This window comes from Eulemur rufifrons, chromosome 7 (genome assembly GCF_041146395.1).
Source record: "Eulemur rufifrons isolate Redbay chromosome 7, OSU_ERuf_1, whole genome shotgun sequence".
Classification (NCBI taxonomy): Eukaryota; Metazoa; Chordata; class Mammalia; order Primates; family Lemuridae; genus Eulemur; species Eulemur rufifrons.
The window spans coordinates 175,615,404-175,632,289 of NC_090989.1; the positions used below are offsets into that span (position 1 = coordinate 175,615,404).

General features: G+C 39.2%; 1 protein-coding gene across 2 annotated transcripts in view; it reads right to left on the bottom strand.

Moving 5' to 3' along the window:
- FOXP1 (forkhead box P1) overlaps nt 1-16,886 on the bottom strand; it is a 566,277-nt gene that overhangs the window by 364,696 nt on the left and 184,695 nt on the right. The window lies entirely within an intron of this gene.

Genomic DNA, 16,886 nt, shown 5'->3' on the forward strand with positions numbered 1-16,886 from the left:
AATTTGCTCACACTTGAACGCAGGTTTTGCAAACACAGTTTCCAGGGATGTGGGAGGATAATTTGTAGGTCCGGCTCCTCTCCTAAGGGGACACTAACTAATTTGACACAGTAACATGACATTGATGGCCGGGCACACTAATGACCATCCTCCAAGACAGGGCTGTCAGCCTGTCGTTCCAGTGAGAAACCGGACTGCTTCCACTGCTGCTTGGGACTCGATGCTCAACTAATTATGCAGACAGCGACATTAATGAGAGCCCTCATGTTTATTTTCAACATACTAACCAGCGCTTAGCTTCCATTTGTCTGATATGGTCACTGATTAAAATGTGTTTCATGAATAGTAAATTTGAACTTTCTAATATAACAAAGAAGCGCTGGAGAAAAATAAGGAACAGCTGATTGGAAAACCAACCTTGTCAACTCAACTTGTTTTCTGCCTCATATATCATCAAGGACAAAGTGACAGGTAGTAGGAAATGCCATGAGTGCCAGGAAAAGTGAAAGGAATATTTTTAATTACACATGTCTGTGGACAAGCTTGACTTTTGACCAAGGCCACTGGATCACAATATGGTCAGGTGCAACTTCTATCTCAAATAAACTTCACTAACTTTATGATACTGAAGGAAGATTGTTAAAGTTAGTTTTTCCATGGAATGACCAAAAGGCTTGCCTTAGTGTGCTTTTCCAATCTTAGAAAAGTTTGAGCTTTGATTAAACTGCCTAAAACATGATCTTCACGAACATCAATAAATGCAGTTGTGTTTTTTCCAAATCTGTTGTAAAACTATACTGCTGAGGGGTTTTCTTAAAAGTATTTTTTGATATCCTCTCATACATTTTGTTTCTAGTCTACTAAACCTTGTAATCAAGATCTTTGTACTTTAAATTTATATTTTGGTATGATAAATTTTGTCCTTCATTTTATGGTGATTTTAATCCTAAAATATTCACAAAATCATAATTTAAAATGAGTAACTTTTAAAAAAAGAGTAGTTAGGTCTATGAAAGGTATTGAAAAATTGAAAAGCCTCCTGATATGGTTCATTGTATTTAATTGCAATTCGAATTAAATAACCAGTAGTATTTCAACAAATGCTCTATCTGCCATCGTGAATAAAGAATTCTACTCAATACTGAGGATGGTTTCTGATTTTATAAAATAGCAAAATAAATATGAGTCCATGTAGATCACTTTGGGAATGAAAATGTCATTGCATGCAACATTTCTTAAGTATGTATTTCTAAACTTACTCACTCTGAGCTAGATCTGTAATTTTAGAACGCCAAAATGCCTAAATGGCACACAACATGTGGGAAGCAGATTCAGACTGCAGGCTAATTTTTAAAATATATTTAAACAAGTATCCAGATAAATTGTTCCAAACCAGCATGACTGTCTCTAAATGCTGCTCTTTCCATGGGTACCTGTTACAGACAGGTTCTCAGCACCTCTGGGCAGTTTGTGCATGGCAAGCATTTGTCCTTCATAATAATTCAAGAAAATATGGCCATTCTGTGGCAGAGATTGGGGAGATGCTCATCAAATCCATTTCTTCTTCTTTCTGGACACGCAGCTGGAATGTATCTTCTAGCATCACTTATAGTTAGGTTGGGCCTTGTGATCAAGTTCTGGCCAGATACATGGAAGTGTATATATGCTTCATTCTCACCAGAAGCCTCCTGCACCATCTCTAATGCCTCCTGTCTTCCCTTGACTGTGAGCCCAGGGATCCTATGGAGAACTCCCAGTTCCTGGAGACAGTGGAGTCCTGGATAGAATGAGCCGGGGTCCCTAAAAGACCACATGGAGTAGAGCCACCACCCGTCTCCATCAACCAGCACCACATCATGAGGTGCCTAACAAATAAACCTACATGAGTGAAGCCTTGGAGATTCTGGAATGTTCATCATGGCTGCCTGCATCTCTTACCCAAATACAAGGACTTTTCTAATTTCTCCCTGGCTTTTACTTGAGTCTCCACGAAGCCCTAAGTAAGCAGAAGTGCTATAAATTTGGGGAAATTTCTGATATCTCATTATTGTGATTCCTGGCTCCTCTAAGCTAAGGGTAGAAAAGGGAATGGGAACCAACAGCTAATGTATTCCAAATACATTATAATGTATTCCATTTGCAGGCATGTCTTTCCTTACTTAATCTTCCCACAGCCCAGGGAAGAAGTTTGATTCCCATTTTTTAGATGAAACTACTGAGCCTCTACAAAGTGAAATATAAGCAAATGCCATAGAATATTGATCCAGTTGACATTTTCTTAGCTGAATATCTGTTGGCTTTTAATACTCAAACTTCATAGAAAATACATATTTCTAAATAAGACACTTTGGGCTATGGCTTATAAAAGAAAAAAATTCTAGGACATCCCCCGATTTAATACATCTTTAACAAAATACATGAGAGGAAAGTGTCAAGTTGCAATATAACTGGTAGCACATCAGAAACTTCCGTAGAGGCTTTGAAAAACTAGCAACGAAAGTGATGTCGCTCAGATGTTCTTGGTGATTAAAAAAAAAGAAAAAAGCCTATTTCAAATACAAATGGATCTTGAGACCAATTTAACTGTTGAATAATCAATGTTTTAAACATTTTTACATCTTTAATGTGATAGCTGTTAATACATATAAGGGATTTTACTATATTTCAGTCACATTTTAGAGCAGAGTTAGCAAACTTTTTCCATAAAGGAAAATGCAGTGAATATTTTAGGCTCTGTGGCCGTAAGTTCTCTAATGCAACCACTCAACTCCGCCACTGGAGTAGGAAAGCAACCATACCTAGCCATACATGAACAAGTGGGTGTTGTTGTGTTCCAATAAGACTTTATTTATAAAAATAGGCACTGGGCTGGATTTGGCCCGAGTGTCATAATTTGCCAACTTCTACTTTAGAATATTGATGGGGGGGTTGCATATTGACACATAACACATTATAATTTTTCCTATGTAAAATAATGGGATATGGGTTCTGGTTAGCATTTTCACTCAGGATATCTGGTTGCCAGGAAGGGATTACTGACGTGAAGAGGGAGTAGCCTCAATCTGCCCAAGATTCAAGAGGTGACAGTTGGCAGGTTCAGCTTCCATTGGAGGTCTCGTCGCACTGCCCAGTTCTTTGCCAGAAGTCACACCACCTTTCCAAGGGCTCATGGGCCCACACAGGGAGCTTACTGGGATGCGGTGCCATTCTGAATAATCCAGGTAATATTTGTAACAAGAAGAAAAAGCTGCAGTTTTTCTCATCCATACAGTCAAGCCTCTGTGTTAATGTAACACATTAACAGGTGACGGTTACCTTAAATGATCTTATATTAAGGAGTATTTTTTTAAGCAAAATAAATAATATGTAGATTTTATTTATTTATTTAATTATTTTTATTTTTTATATTTTTTGAGACAGAGTTTCACTCTTTTGCCTGGGCTAGAGTGGCATCAGCCTGTGCCGTGGCATCAGCCCAGCTCACAGCAACCTCAAACTCCTGGGCTCAAGTGATCCTCCTGCCTCAGCCTCCTGGGTAGCTGGGACTACAGGCATGCGCCACCATGCCTGGCTAATTTTTCCTATATATATTTTTAGTTGTCCATATAATTTCTTTGTATTTTTAGTAGAGACAGGGTCTTGCTCTTGCTCAGGCTGGTCTCGAACTCCTGAGCTCAAATGATCCACCCGTCTCAGCCTCCCAGAGTGCTAGGATTACAGGCGTGAGCCACTGCACCTGGCCAAAAGTTTCAAAATCAGGCATGAAGTTTCCCTAAATTAGAACCAAACAGCTTTCTTGGATTCAGAGGATGTACTTTGTTGACCAATTTCAGGGTAGCAGCTACAGGTCCAATGATTGAATATGCCAGAAACAATGTATGAAATATATTATTCCCCCATTATTCCCTCAAGCATGTAAAGCTACTGTAATGACAATTTGGTTCACTTTTTATTTTTTTGGAGGGCAAAGCTCAGAGATACACACGCGTAGATAGATGTTTTTTAAAATAAATTTCAGTTCCCTATTAATGTTTTATTATATTCAATAACAGTTAAGCATACAAGGTGATTTGAGACATAAAATGGATAAGTTTTATGAACCTGTTTTACATTAAATGTCAATCAAAACAGAGAAAACTTAAGTAGAAGATAGTCCAGTCTGACAAAGGAATATTTTATAGTCATTAAAAATGGTACCAGGAATGCAGAAATGTGTGTAAATGCTTGTTATAATGTGACATGAGGATAGAAAAATTTTACCTAGAGTAATTCTCAACTGCATAAAAATAGGTGCCAATGAAGAACAGAAAAAAATAAAATTCATATTCCTTGCCCTAGGGGAATAGGATTAGATTATATTTTTCTTTAGAAATTTTTTTATTTTCCAAAACAAAGTAATTTAAAAAATATCAGTTATACAATTTGAAAAAGTAGTTTCAATATCAAAAAGACATTTGCTGCACATTTCTCATCATTTATTAATGGCGCTTGACTATCTTTTTTCCAGACTAGAAGTGTCTTGAAAGCAGAGATTCATGTTATCGGTCATGCCACTAACATGGTGTTTATGGTATCGTATGTACTCGATTAACATTCACTGAGGTAAGTGAATAGGCCACCTTTCTTTTTATAAGTCCTCTTAATGAGATTCCATAAATAAATTAAATTTTTATACTTCAAGCCTTTAACAGAAATTAAATAATTTTGTTTAAAGAGGTTGATTGCTTGCGGATTATAGCTGTAAATAAATTGCTTGATGCAAAATTATACTTTCTCCTCTTTCCTTTTTCAATGATGGCACACAATAATTTGTCTTTTAATAACTTCAAACAATTCTGAGTCATTTGTTCATTAAAAACAAAATACATCTCGATCACGCAGCTTGGCATTTCATAAATATTTACCCCAAATGCACTGCCTGCTTTGAAGCTGGGATGGTAAGCTCCTGATGGACAAGCAACTTCTGTGCAGGAGAGAGAAGACCTCTCATGGCAGCTGGGAGAAGGGGGCCAGACTGCCTTTGCACCTATTGTCTCCTGTGGAAGCTCTTTCCCAACAGCCAAAAAACACGGTGTGATCAGCATTCGTCATTGTTGCTGTCTCACCCCGCGTTCACTCCCTGCTTGCATCCTCTCAGTGGCTCCCAAATACTCCTAGCATGGAGACCAAAGGCCTTCCTACGGCTCACAAGTCCTGCACGTACTGGCCCTGCAGACCTCCCTGGCCCGCAGCCTAATGACACATCTCCACTGCCCCTGCCAAGCTTCTCGTTGAGCCTTTGTACTGGGCTGGAAGGATGGCAGGGAGGCACACGGAAGGCTAGATGAAGATTTCAGCTCCTACCCTAAGAACCACCATGGTCAGCAAGACAGTGAGGGGAAAAGCCTCATAACGTGCACACTCTATGATGTTTTCCTCCACTTAATGTATCACAATTTCCCATATTTTCTGGATGAAAACAAACTGAGTTTAGTAAACAAAAAACTCACGTCTTAAAAGCAACTTCAGTTTTCTCCACAGCAAGCCCGTAACGATAAGTGGGAAAGGACTAGTTAGTCCTCAGTAATACCACTGAGCTCTTTAACCCAGAGTTGTCAACTCTAGGAGTAGAGGAGAAAAATAGTGCCATCCGCAGAACACAAACAGATCTTGCCACGTGAGAGTCCATCAGACTAATTCACCACGTGGGGTCGAACATTTCATCTGAGGTGGATGGATTGCAGGCTACAGCTGGGTCATCAAGAAATTGTCCTGCTAAATCCCAAAGAGGAAAATGGTCTCTAAGTTGGGACTTAAACAAAAGACATCCTCTTTTTGACATGTAAAAATTAAGGGGATTTATTAATAAGCAGTCTACAAAAACAGAAGGTGTTATTCTTCATTATGATCAAACCTCAGTAGCCAAAACCAAGTAGTGTATTGTTGGGGACTATCACATGATAACTAATTCCATTTCACTTTCTTCTTCCTAGGCACACGGAAAGATTAAGCTCCCAGTCCCAATCCCAATCCCAAGTTTGCTGGCATGTGTATGCTGAGACCACGTGACTGATTCCTGGTCAATGGGACAGGAGCAGAAGCAACTGTGTACCACTTCCAAGCCCTACAGCAAGTCAACTGTGCTCCCTGTTCCTCCTCCCTGGTGACAGCGGAGACCTCACGGCAAGGACAAGACAGAGGAGGTTCCATAGACAGGCACTGGCATGAACAGAGCACAACGTATTCCTTATTTACATTAAGTTACCAAACTTTGTGGGTTGTTGGTCACAGTAGCTAGCACAACACACTTTAAGATAGTTTATACCTCATGAAAGCCCTCATTAGGTTGTACCTCAAGTAAACACTTATTTCTGGATTTGTCTCCACATCTCCCATCTTGACCCCATGGGACCATGTCTTAATATTCTGCGTGTGCCCCTTTTAAGGAAGACCCACCACCATGTCTTCCAAATATCAACCACCGCTACACAGAATGATAGGTAATCAATCCAGAGCGAAAGCAGTGACCGGATAGTAACTTGCTCAGACTCACCAGGTGCCAGACACTATGTTTGAGCAGAATATAGCTTGAAATCGAGACAAATGAGGTCGATCCCTCACGAGGCCCACAGTCTACCGGGACACACCAAGGAAAGCACATGGGAATGATTCAACAGATTTAACCTAAGCACAAGAGGTCAGAAAAATCTTCATGGAAGAAATTATCTGTAAGCCATTCAATTAAAGGTGTTAGGTAGACAGGGCTGGGTGGAGGGCGAGGAGAACCACCCTAGCATTCTCCAACAGCACCGTTAGTCAAAACAGACATGAGCAAGCATAAACACCAGGCCCGAAGATAATCCATCTTCTGCCTTCTACAATGACTTTAAAAATATAACTCGGGAGTGTCAGGACTTCCAAACCGAAAGCAAGGCCAAATATATTGAGTAATACAGAAATAAAAGAACGCTATTATACTCTGCTAAGTGTCTCAATGGTGTAACTTAAGACAAAAACACTTTTCTACCACCGACAGGGAGAAAGGAGTTATCCACACTAAAATTGCTTTCCTAAATTATCTGAGAAAATAGTAGCAAGAGGAACGAGGTAGCCTCAGTTCACAGACCCCAGTACTAGTCCTTCTTAAAAATCCACCTACCTCCTCCTTCATAAACATCATCATTATCCCTCCAAAACAAAGTTGGGTTTGTTTATTCTTTCACTCCATAAACCCATCGGGAAAGAGCACTAGACTAGGGTGGAAAGGCCCAGGTTCCAGTCGACACTCAGCTACACAGCCCTTTACCTCATTGGGGTCTTCTCAATTCCCCTGGACGCCAGGGAATTTGGAGAATTCACTCGCCGCCTTCTGGCACTAAAATCCTATCACGGGCTTCTCAAACTTGAACGCTCCTCAGAACCACCTGGAGGGCTCATTAAAGCAGGATTGCTGGGCCCCAACCCCACAGTTTCTGATTCACTAAGGCTGCGGTGAGGCCAGAGAATGTAAATTTCTAACAAGTTCCCAGGTGCTGCTGCCGCTGGTCTGGGTGCCCCACTCTGACAACCGTGCTCTGCAGCGCTGTGCTTCCAGCCCGGCATCTCTGCGCACCTGCGTCCCATCCCCAGCCAGAAGAGGGGCTTCTCCTTCAACCAGGACCAGCCGAGTCTGTCTGAGATGCAGCATCTTCCAGGGTTCCCTGCCCAGGCTCAGGGAACCAAGACCTTATCCTTTTCCCCAAGGAAGCCTAATCTCAGGAAAACACCTGAAACTGAAGACCATTCCCCTAGCAACAGTCCCCCAATCAAAAGTCACTGCCTCCCATTCCTCTGCATCAGTCTCAAAATAAAACCCGGCCCTTTGCCATGGGACACAGGGTGCCACTGACATTCCTGACCCTGCTCACACCAGCCTCACTCCCTCACCTCCTTCCCCAGAGCACAGTGGTCCTTCAGCTCTCACGCCACACCAGGCGTATTCCTAACTCTGAGGCTTGACCCTCATCATTCCCTCTGACCGGAAGGTTCTTCCCCTCTGTGTATGAGGCGATCATCCTTAATCTCTAGCTCTTAAATCAAAAGTCACCTTTTCCATGAGGCTTTCGTTGACTGGAGTATCTAACTGGCCTTCCCAAGGTATGTTCTTTCCACTGTCTATGTTCTTCATGAATTTGCATAATATGTAGATATCTTGTTCCTTCATTTCACCTGCTCTCTGCTTCCCTCTTCTAAAGGGCAAACTCCATGCGAGCAGGGCCTTAGTCTGCTTCCTGCCTTGCCATGCACTCCTCTCCCTGCCATCTTTATAGGACAATGACCGCCACACAGCAGGCACTCAATAGATACTTGTTGAATGAATGAATTACTAAATCAAGTTATTCTATGCTATCCCTCAACTTAAAAAAAAAAAAAAGCTAAGGATAAAAGAAAAACCCCATCACTCAAAGCTATAACATTACAAGTTACAAATCCCACAGTGATTTGCAACTGCACATGACAAGACTAAGGTTATAGAAATGACACATTTATGCTGAGATTTGAGGCTTCAGAAATTGAAGTGGGTTGAAGGCTGGAAGAGATTCCCCCTCGTAAGTTTCAAATCATCCCCGAGAGGCCCACCCTGTCCTCTACAAGCCATCTCAAATAATGTCTGCAACCTATGACTTCTTGAACTTCTTTCTAATGTCACTCACTCCTGGTGCCAGGTGCAAGAAGAAAAGTAGGTACTAAAGTTCTTTGCAAGCTGAGCTCTTCTACCCTGGACGACTCCGAAAAACCACTTGTAAGTATTCTATGTTAACCACAGTTCATAATTTTGTCACAGGTGTTTGACTAAAAAGGGGACAGAGCCTTTTAAGATAGTACACCCATATTATGTCATTGTGTATATTCCGTACCACACCTAAAAGCTGACAGAATCCTTTCTTTCTATGCCATGGCAACCAGGAGAGCTAATGCTGCATGATTCTGTTAAGAGCATCCTATATGCTCCAAAATGTTCGCCTTTACAAAAAACATGTTAAAGTAGAATTTTAACACAACTTGTCATAAAAGCTGACACTAGTACACTGGAGAGGAAATCAAATGACATGAGTTGTACCTGGCAGTTCAACAGAATATAGGATAAATACTCTTTGTAAGGCAGCCAAAGCATTGGTTAGAAGTTCAAATGAGGAAGATGAAGTGAATGAATATTCAGAGTATACTATACCAAATGATTTTTCTATAATTATAAAAAAATCATTAAAATGCACTAAGCTTCACAAAAAGCAGCATGGTGGGGTGAAATTGGTGCCAATTCTGTTTTGGACACTAATTTACTTCTTGTGTGGCTTTGGAAAAGTCATGAATCCTCTCTAAAATACATTCTAAGGAGATGTAATGAATTCAATCATCTTGAAGTTTATTTCTAGTCCACACACTCTTGAGACTGTGAATGTTTCTGGACACGGATCAGGCTGGACAGACACAAAGAAAAGGTTGAACTCACCTCTACCTTGCTCATTATCAAACAAATGCTACAAAAACCTCTTCCTTTAGCAAAAACTAAGGTGTGGGGTGGTTATACTCTGGTTTGTTGTATCTGTTCAAATAAAGTTATGTTTCTATATACTGCAGGAGGGTGAGTTGATGTAGTAATTACCTGTTACTCTTGACAAGTAAGGTAATTAATGTAGCAAAATACCACTGCAATGTGTGTAAATTTAGACCACCATAATTAAAGCACCCGTCTGTTCAACAAACTGTTCAATTAAGAAAAAATATTGACGGTGTACATTTTTTGAAATTAGAAAACGTATGGAATGAATGAATCTCCCTTGGTTGACATCCATTTCTAGAATGCTTTCTCAGTGGGGTGCATCCATAAAGGGTATTTAATGGAGTAACTTCCACTAAAACACAGAAGTGTTGCTGTACATATACCATTAAGACAAGAGTCTCTTGTGGAAGTATTTTATTTACAATTCTCATTTTATAAAACATACACCTGTCAGAAAATGAATTCTAGGAGTATCTGAACTATTGCAGATAGCAAAAATCAGGGAGATTATTATTGTGCAACTGTCCAGGTAACTATGCCTACCGTCAAGTACCATAACCAAAAAGTACCATTATCAACTTGTCCATTTTAAAGAGTTGGAGATACTGAACACACTATGTGCAAACCAAATAGATGCAAAACTCCTGGTTCTCTGAACAGATACACAATGATATCAGAGTTGGCTTCATTATTCCTTTACTTTTACTTCTTCCTGTATCTACTGGCCATTTCATTTCCAGACCCAAAATGTTAACATCTTGAACAAGGCTAACCGGCGCTTCCTTCACCTTATAGCAAAACTAACCTCTCCTTGCTAATCTGCTCTAGAAAATCTCTAGCCACGCCAAGACTTAAATATCCAAAGAAATTAAATCAGAACCACCGTAAGACTATGAAGAGAGAAAAAAAATCTGTTACCAGTTCAGTAGAAAAGCGGTTACCTCTAAACACATTCATGGGGGGAAAAGAAAAAGAAAAAATAGAAAAGCGCTTCTGATATCTACATAGTGAAATAGAAAAATGGTCAGGATTTCTCATAGCTTGCTCTGAGAAGGAAACCCCAGGGGTTTTTTCTCTAATTATTCTACTCAGCTAAATTCAGAGGAAGACACAACAAATTGGCCTGAGTAAAGAAACAGCTGGAATTCAGACTAAACTGTGCGATATGAGAAAGAAATGCTATATAATTTTGATGTTATTTAATGATGCATACACTTGGAGTTTTTTGGTTGTTTTTTATATTTTTGTGTACCATATCTTACCTTAGGAGATGTCAAAGTCTAGAGAAGTAACTAAAAGGTAACTTCAACTAAATTCTCAGCTTATCATACTCAAATTAAGTCCTAAACATTCCATATCTGAGAAGTTGGATATATCCCCAAGTAAAGAATACAGAGTACAAGGAGACATTCTAGACTGAAACACAGTGAGGAAATGAAACGGAAAGTTTCTCCAAGTAAAATACTCCAATTTCACACTTTGAAATAATAACAACATCATTAAAAGACAAGGATGAAGAAATCACTTGTTCTAGCTGTTGATATAAACAGAGCTTAGACAGTCCTAGCAGGGAAGATGATTTTAGAAAAGTAGCCTTAGAATTTTAATTACATGGTGGCATTGGAGTGTTAACTTCTAAAATGAGGATTTAAGAAAAATTTTATATCGTTTCAAAGGAGGCTAAATTTAATTATGGTAGAGGCAGAAAATAAAGAGACATGATTTGGGGTTCTGATGTAAGATCCATGGACTGGAAACTAAAATTTTTGATTCTCCAAAGAACAGAGGGAAAGTCAATACTGTTTTTTCTCACTGGGTAAATTTATGGAAGATGAAATCTCTACAAGCATTTATTTCAAAGATTACATCAAATGGCATCTGATGGGCTGTGATAATATTACTAAACCATTTCACAATGATTCTGTCATTTGATCCTCACAAACTATTGAGGTAAGATCAATCCCATCTTACAGATAAGTAAACTAAGGCCTACCCAGAAACAGCTAAATGATGTGGATCAGTTTCCAGAAGCTCAAGTAGTGGAAAATTTGTTCTCCCTGGAATGGGATAAATACGTCTCTTATCCCCTTTGAATCATTTATACAGAACACTTCAATGATATGTTTGCCTTAGTACTTAGGGTTCTGGCTTGTGTCTTAAAAATCATACCTTAAAATTACCAGGGATAGTGGTTAATATGTTCAAAAGCGTAAGTTGTTAAGTAATCACCCAAGAAGGAAAAAAAAGACCTGGTTTCAAATCTGGCTTAGCCATTTAGTAGAAATACCAAACTGGAACTTTGTGACCCTATGAACTCAAAATAGCTTAAGAAGCCAGTTAGACCTAGAATTTGCTTTGCCCCTAAGGAGGACTCCAGGGAAACACCACCACCATCTTCAATTTCCAACTTTACATAAATCAGCTCTTAGTTTAACTTTCTTTTAGGCTTTTCCTCTTGACCCTTCGATGGCATCGCACCATGGTCTGCTTTCATCTCCTAGACAGAATCTGAGAACCATGGAGCCGGGGAATGGCTTTTACAGGTCACGGACACTCTCCAGATGTGGAAACTGATGCAAGAAATTGAAAAAAGGTGAGGGTAGACAAAGAAGGGAAGAATAATCACAGTGATAACTGTAGTAATATTTATTCATTTTTTTACCTACAGAAACTTGAAAGTGAGTAAAATGCAAAATAGATTCTTCATCCTTTTTCGTTCTCAAAATTAATAAAAACTGGAGAAAAAACTAAATGGCGACTGGGTGAGCAAGCGCAACTGAATTGATATTAAGGTGTTAACACGTGTGAGTCAATGTTTCCTTGGTTTAAGCAAATTTAAAAGAGTTCAGTGGGCCACAAAGATTCACTGATGTGAAGTTACCCAAATTTTGACATATATATGAACTTCATGCATACTGCCTTTTTACATAAGGGAAAATTCTTTTAAACTGGACATGAAAAATGTGGAAAGTTAAGATGGATATGTGAAGCACTGTTGACTCCTAGAGGTAAATGTCCTCTAATATTTAACTGCGCCTTAGACATCCAGCAAAATAATAGTAATTTGAAATGCTTTTTATTTAATTAGGTATATAAATATCATGTAAAGGGGAATATTATTTTTATGTGTCATGTGCTGCACTGGAAATTATTTTTATATAATCTCAACCCAAAGGTATCTGATAAAAACTATAATATTTTCAGCTCCTACAATGAGGTAGGTGCTTTTTCACCCCCATTTTCAGATGAGAAAACTGAGGCTTAAAATACTAAATAACTTTCCCAAGGTCACAGAGTTACTAAGTAGCTAAGCCAGAATTTGAAACCAGATCTTTTTTCCCCAACGTGGGTAATTATTTAACAACTATACTATCACACTTTAGAACATATCAACTAATAAGCCTGGTATAAGGTTTCTTGGTTCATGTTGATGCTGGAAAGTAATGCAACTTGAAAAAACAACTTTGTTTTAAGAAGCTGTTTTGAAATAAAAAACATTTTTTGAGCCGGTAACATGAAGACATTATGTTTCAGGTTATAGTAATAATTGTTACCCTATGAATGCTATATACAAAAGCTTTCTCGCTACTGCAGATCGTATTGTCCTCAGAATGGGGTATTTTTGTCTATGAGAATACAAAGCAAAATACTAGAATACTATGAACATCTAAATTTTTCTGTCCTTCAGTCTTCTATCTCAAGTTATGAGATGAAGCCACTTTGGCCCTGGTTTTTTATATAAGTTTTTATATAAGTTTGTCAAGAAATAACTCAAGAATTCCTGTCTAAACTGTATACAACACGGAATTAATACAGGCCAAGGGGGAAAAAAAAAAAAGAAAAGCCTGTGTTTGAGATTTCATGTCAGTGAACCACCACAAAAGAGGACAGAAAGTGGATGGATAAAGAGAATATTCTGGGTCACTAGCTTCTCTTGTTCCTTTTGCCAGGGGAGAGGGAATATTAACATCAGACACTAACAGAACGAAGTGACACACAAATGCCGCTGGGGAGAGGGATTAATAACATACGGCCTCATACACTCTGATACAGGAGTCCCCTCTTATCCGCAGTTTCACTTTCTGTGGTTTCAGTTACCCGCAGTCAACTGGTCTGAAAATATTAAATGGAAAATTCCAGAAATAAACAATTCATAAGTTTTAAATTGCATGCTGTTCCGAGTAGCATGATGAAATATCTCACCATCTAGCTCTGTTGCACCCTGGACATGAATCATCCCTTTGTCCAGCATATCTGCACTGTCTACACCACCTGCCCATGAGTCACTTAGTGGCTGTCTCAGTTACCAGATCGACTACTGTGGTATTGCAGTGCTTGTGTTGCAAGTCACCCTTATTTTACTTCATAATGGCCCCAAAGCCCAAGAGTAGTGATCATAACAATTATACCAACTGTTACAATTGTTCTATTTTATTATTAATTATTGCTGCTAATCTCTTACTGTGTCTAATTTATAAATTAAAGCTTGTCACAGGTATGTATGTATAGAAAGAAACATAGTGCACACAGGGTTCAGTACTATCCGTGGTTTCAGACATCCACGGGGAGTCTTGGAACACATCCCCAAGGACAAGGGGAACTACTGTGCTATAGGACACTATCAGAAAGAGGAAAGAGGGCCATGGATTGGTTGGTGAAATATTCAAGTTTTTGTCAGCTTCTGATGTCAGGTTATTTTTTTCTTCTTTCAGATATTTTCTCCCTTGTCAAAATCAGCCATTCTTTCCTTCCTTCTTCCCTCTACCCCATCACTGATCTTGCTGGTTTCTGGTTACAGTGTTGAAAACTCTTCCTTTCTCTGCCTCTCACACTTCACTGATGTGCTATTTGTATCTCTATCTTCGTGTTACTGTACGTGATGGTCATGAGAACTGGGTAAAACAAACAGGCAAAGGCAGCATTCCCCAAAGTTCTGGACTTGAACCTCGAAGGTGATTTTAGGTGGTACAGACACAGCAACAAATTATACCAAAATGCATACTTAGGAAGCTGTTTTGTTTCCAATTCCATTTCAATCCTTCCAATTATGTCAGGGTCATAGCCTCATTTGGGTGCTGGTCTAACACCTAATACATGCTAACGCCCATTTTTAACAAAAAGAGAACCTCTCCAGCTCCATACCTTAGGTAGAAATAGGCAATGGTATGCAGTGAGAAGTTTACACCAGGGCTCTGCTCATTACAACCCATGGGCCAAACCCAGCCTGCTGTCGATTTTTATACAGCCCATGAGCTGAGAATGGATTTTATATCTATAAATGGGAGGGAAAAATCAAAAGAAGAGTAATATTTCATGCCATAAAAAAATCACATGAAAGTCAAATTTCTGTGTCTGTAAATAAAGTGTTGTCGGGACACAGCCATTCCCATTCGTGTACATATTGTTTCTTGCTGATTTGGGTCTACAGGGGTGAAACTGGGATTACGGCCTGTGAAGCCGAAAACATGTGCTACCTCACCTTTACAAGAGTGTGTCAACTCCTGTCTATACCATGGTTCTGCCTCCATAGTATTTATTTTAGGTTACCATCTAGCTGTGGCAACTGATACTTTTTGTTTTTCTTTTAAGGAACAATGTAAAGTCTTCTTTCCAAATAGACTCATTTATGTTCAACAAGTTGAGAGGACTTATGGGGACTGAGAAGCAAATAGAGTGCACGTGGTATTCAGATCAAAATCATGGAAAATATAATGCCTGAGTATGGCAAAATGGCAAAACCTGAAGAATAATAAACCACGGAGATGGTGGCAGGCAGGGAGGAGCTGGGATACAAAACTAAAGACTATGTAAATAAGACATCCAGATGTAGCAACGGGGCTTTCAAGGTCAGAGTGGAGTCTGAAATGCGGACCCCTAGTGGACAGAAGGTCAGGGAGATTACCCAAGAACATCAGGTTGGCCAGCCTCATCACCCGGAGCAGCAGGTTCTTGTTTTACATCCACAAGACCCTGATACACTGGCCAAGAATCCACAGTCTGGCCGTTGGGCGGACAGTGGATCCAAAACAACCAACACTGTGTAAGTCAGGTAAAACAACAGCCAAGGCCAAAGAGGCTCAGCATGCGTCTAGGCCAAAGGCTTCACGGAAAACACCGCTTTGCACTGGTATTGTATCCAGTATGACTTAAGAAGGTTCCCTTTGCTTTCTTTCCCTCTGATGGAAATGTTGTTTCCAAAATGCTCCAAGCATGAAACACTTTCTGCATCTTAGAATAAGTTTGCATTACTGTTGACAACACTTTACACTCTTCAGTGTTTGATATGCACAATGTTTATTCTTTAACAATGAAGTTTCCTCAACAGTTTGACTATACTCCTTTTAGAAATTTCTTTTTGTAAAACAATCTTACGTTATTGTGTTTGCCTCTCCTTACACTTACTGAATATGCATCTCTTCTGTGGCCTTTCAACTAAACATTTTTCCCCCAAGACAGAATTGTTTTCTGGTGGTTCCTCTAACAACAATTTCTGTTGTTGAGTCATAGACACTACCGCAGTAGTGTTAAAATTCATCAACTTTTTCTTTCCATATGATTAATGTGTTTAAAACATGCTAGTAAAACTTAAAACTTAACCATATCTGAAAAAAAAAGACCTGAAATGTTGAATTTTAAATTTTAGAAGTCAGACTAGTACAAATGAATGTTATTTTTTCCACATCTGTACAGTATTTGAACTGGTCATCATTTCTAAGGTGAATTATAATTAGTTTTATCTGCTACTGACTCAGAGGCCTGAGACATGAGATTCTCCAAATTTTTTTTAACCACAAGGAACTCCTTTTATTAAATTCTAAGTGTTCCCACCAACACAGATGCTAAGTTTCAGAAGACTCTACTAACTAATACTTATTTGTGAAGTATTAATTAATCCATAGGGAACATCTACCAAATTGCCAATCAGAGCTCACAGATTAAAATATTTATGGTTAAAAGCCAAAGAACTTGACTTTGGTTAACCCCAAAAGTCTTACCTCATGCAAATGACTGAATTAACTTTCAGGCCTTCTGAAATATAAAAAGCTGAATAAAATGAACATTCGAGGTTGTATCCCCAACATCTTTTCCTCTAAACTCCCTTCCAAATAGGACCAACTGACCACTAGTGAGTCTTGGGGTTCTGGGGAAGGTGACTCTACTCCAGCTCCAGTGGTAGAAACACATCACCTCGAATATGCCAACTAACATATCCCATCTCCCTGGCCACAAGTACAGTGGTATGTGTTGGAAACCAGTCCAACTATAGTTTCAAGAATTTTTCTGAAAATATTAAGAAAAGGTTCCCTTTTCCTCTCTCCTGCCTGACATGTGCTCAGCAGTTGCTAGAAGTCACCGTAAGACTGCA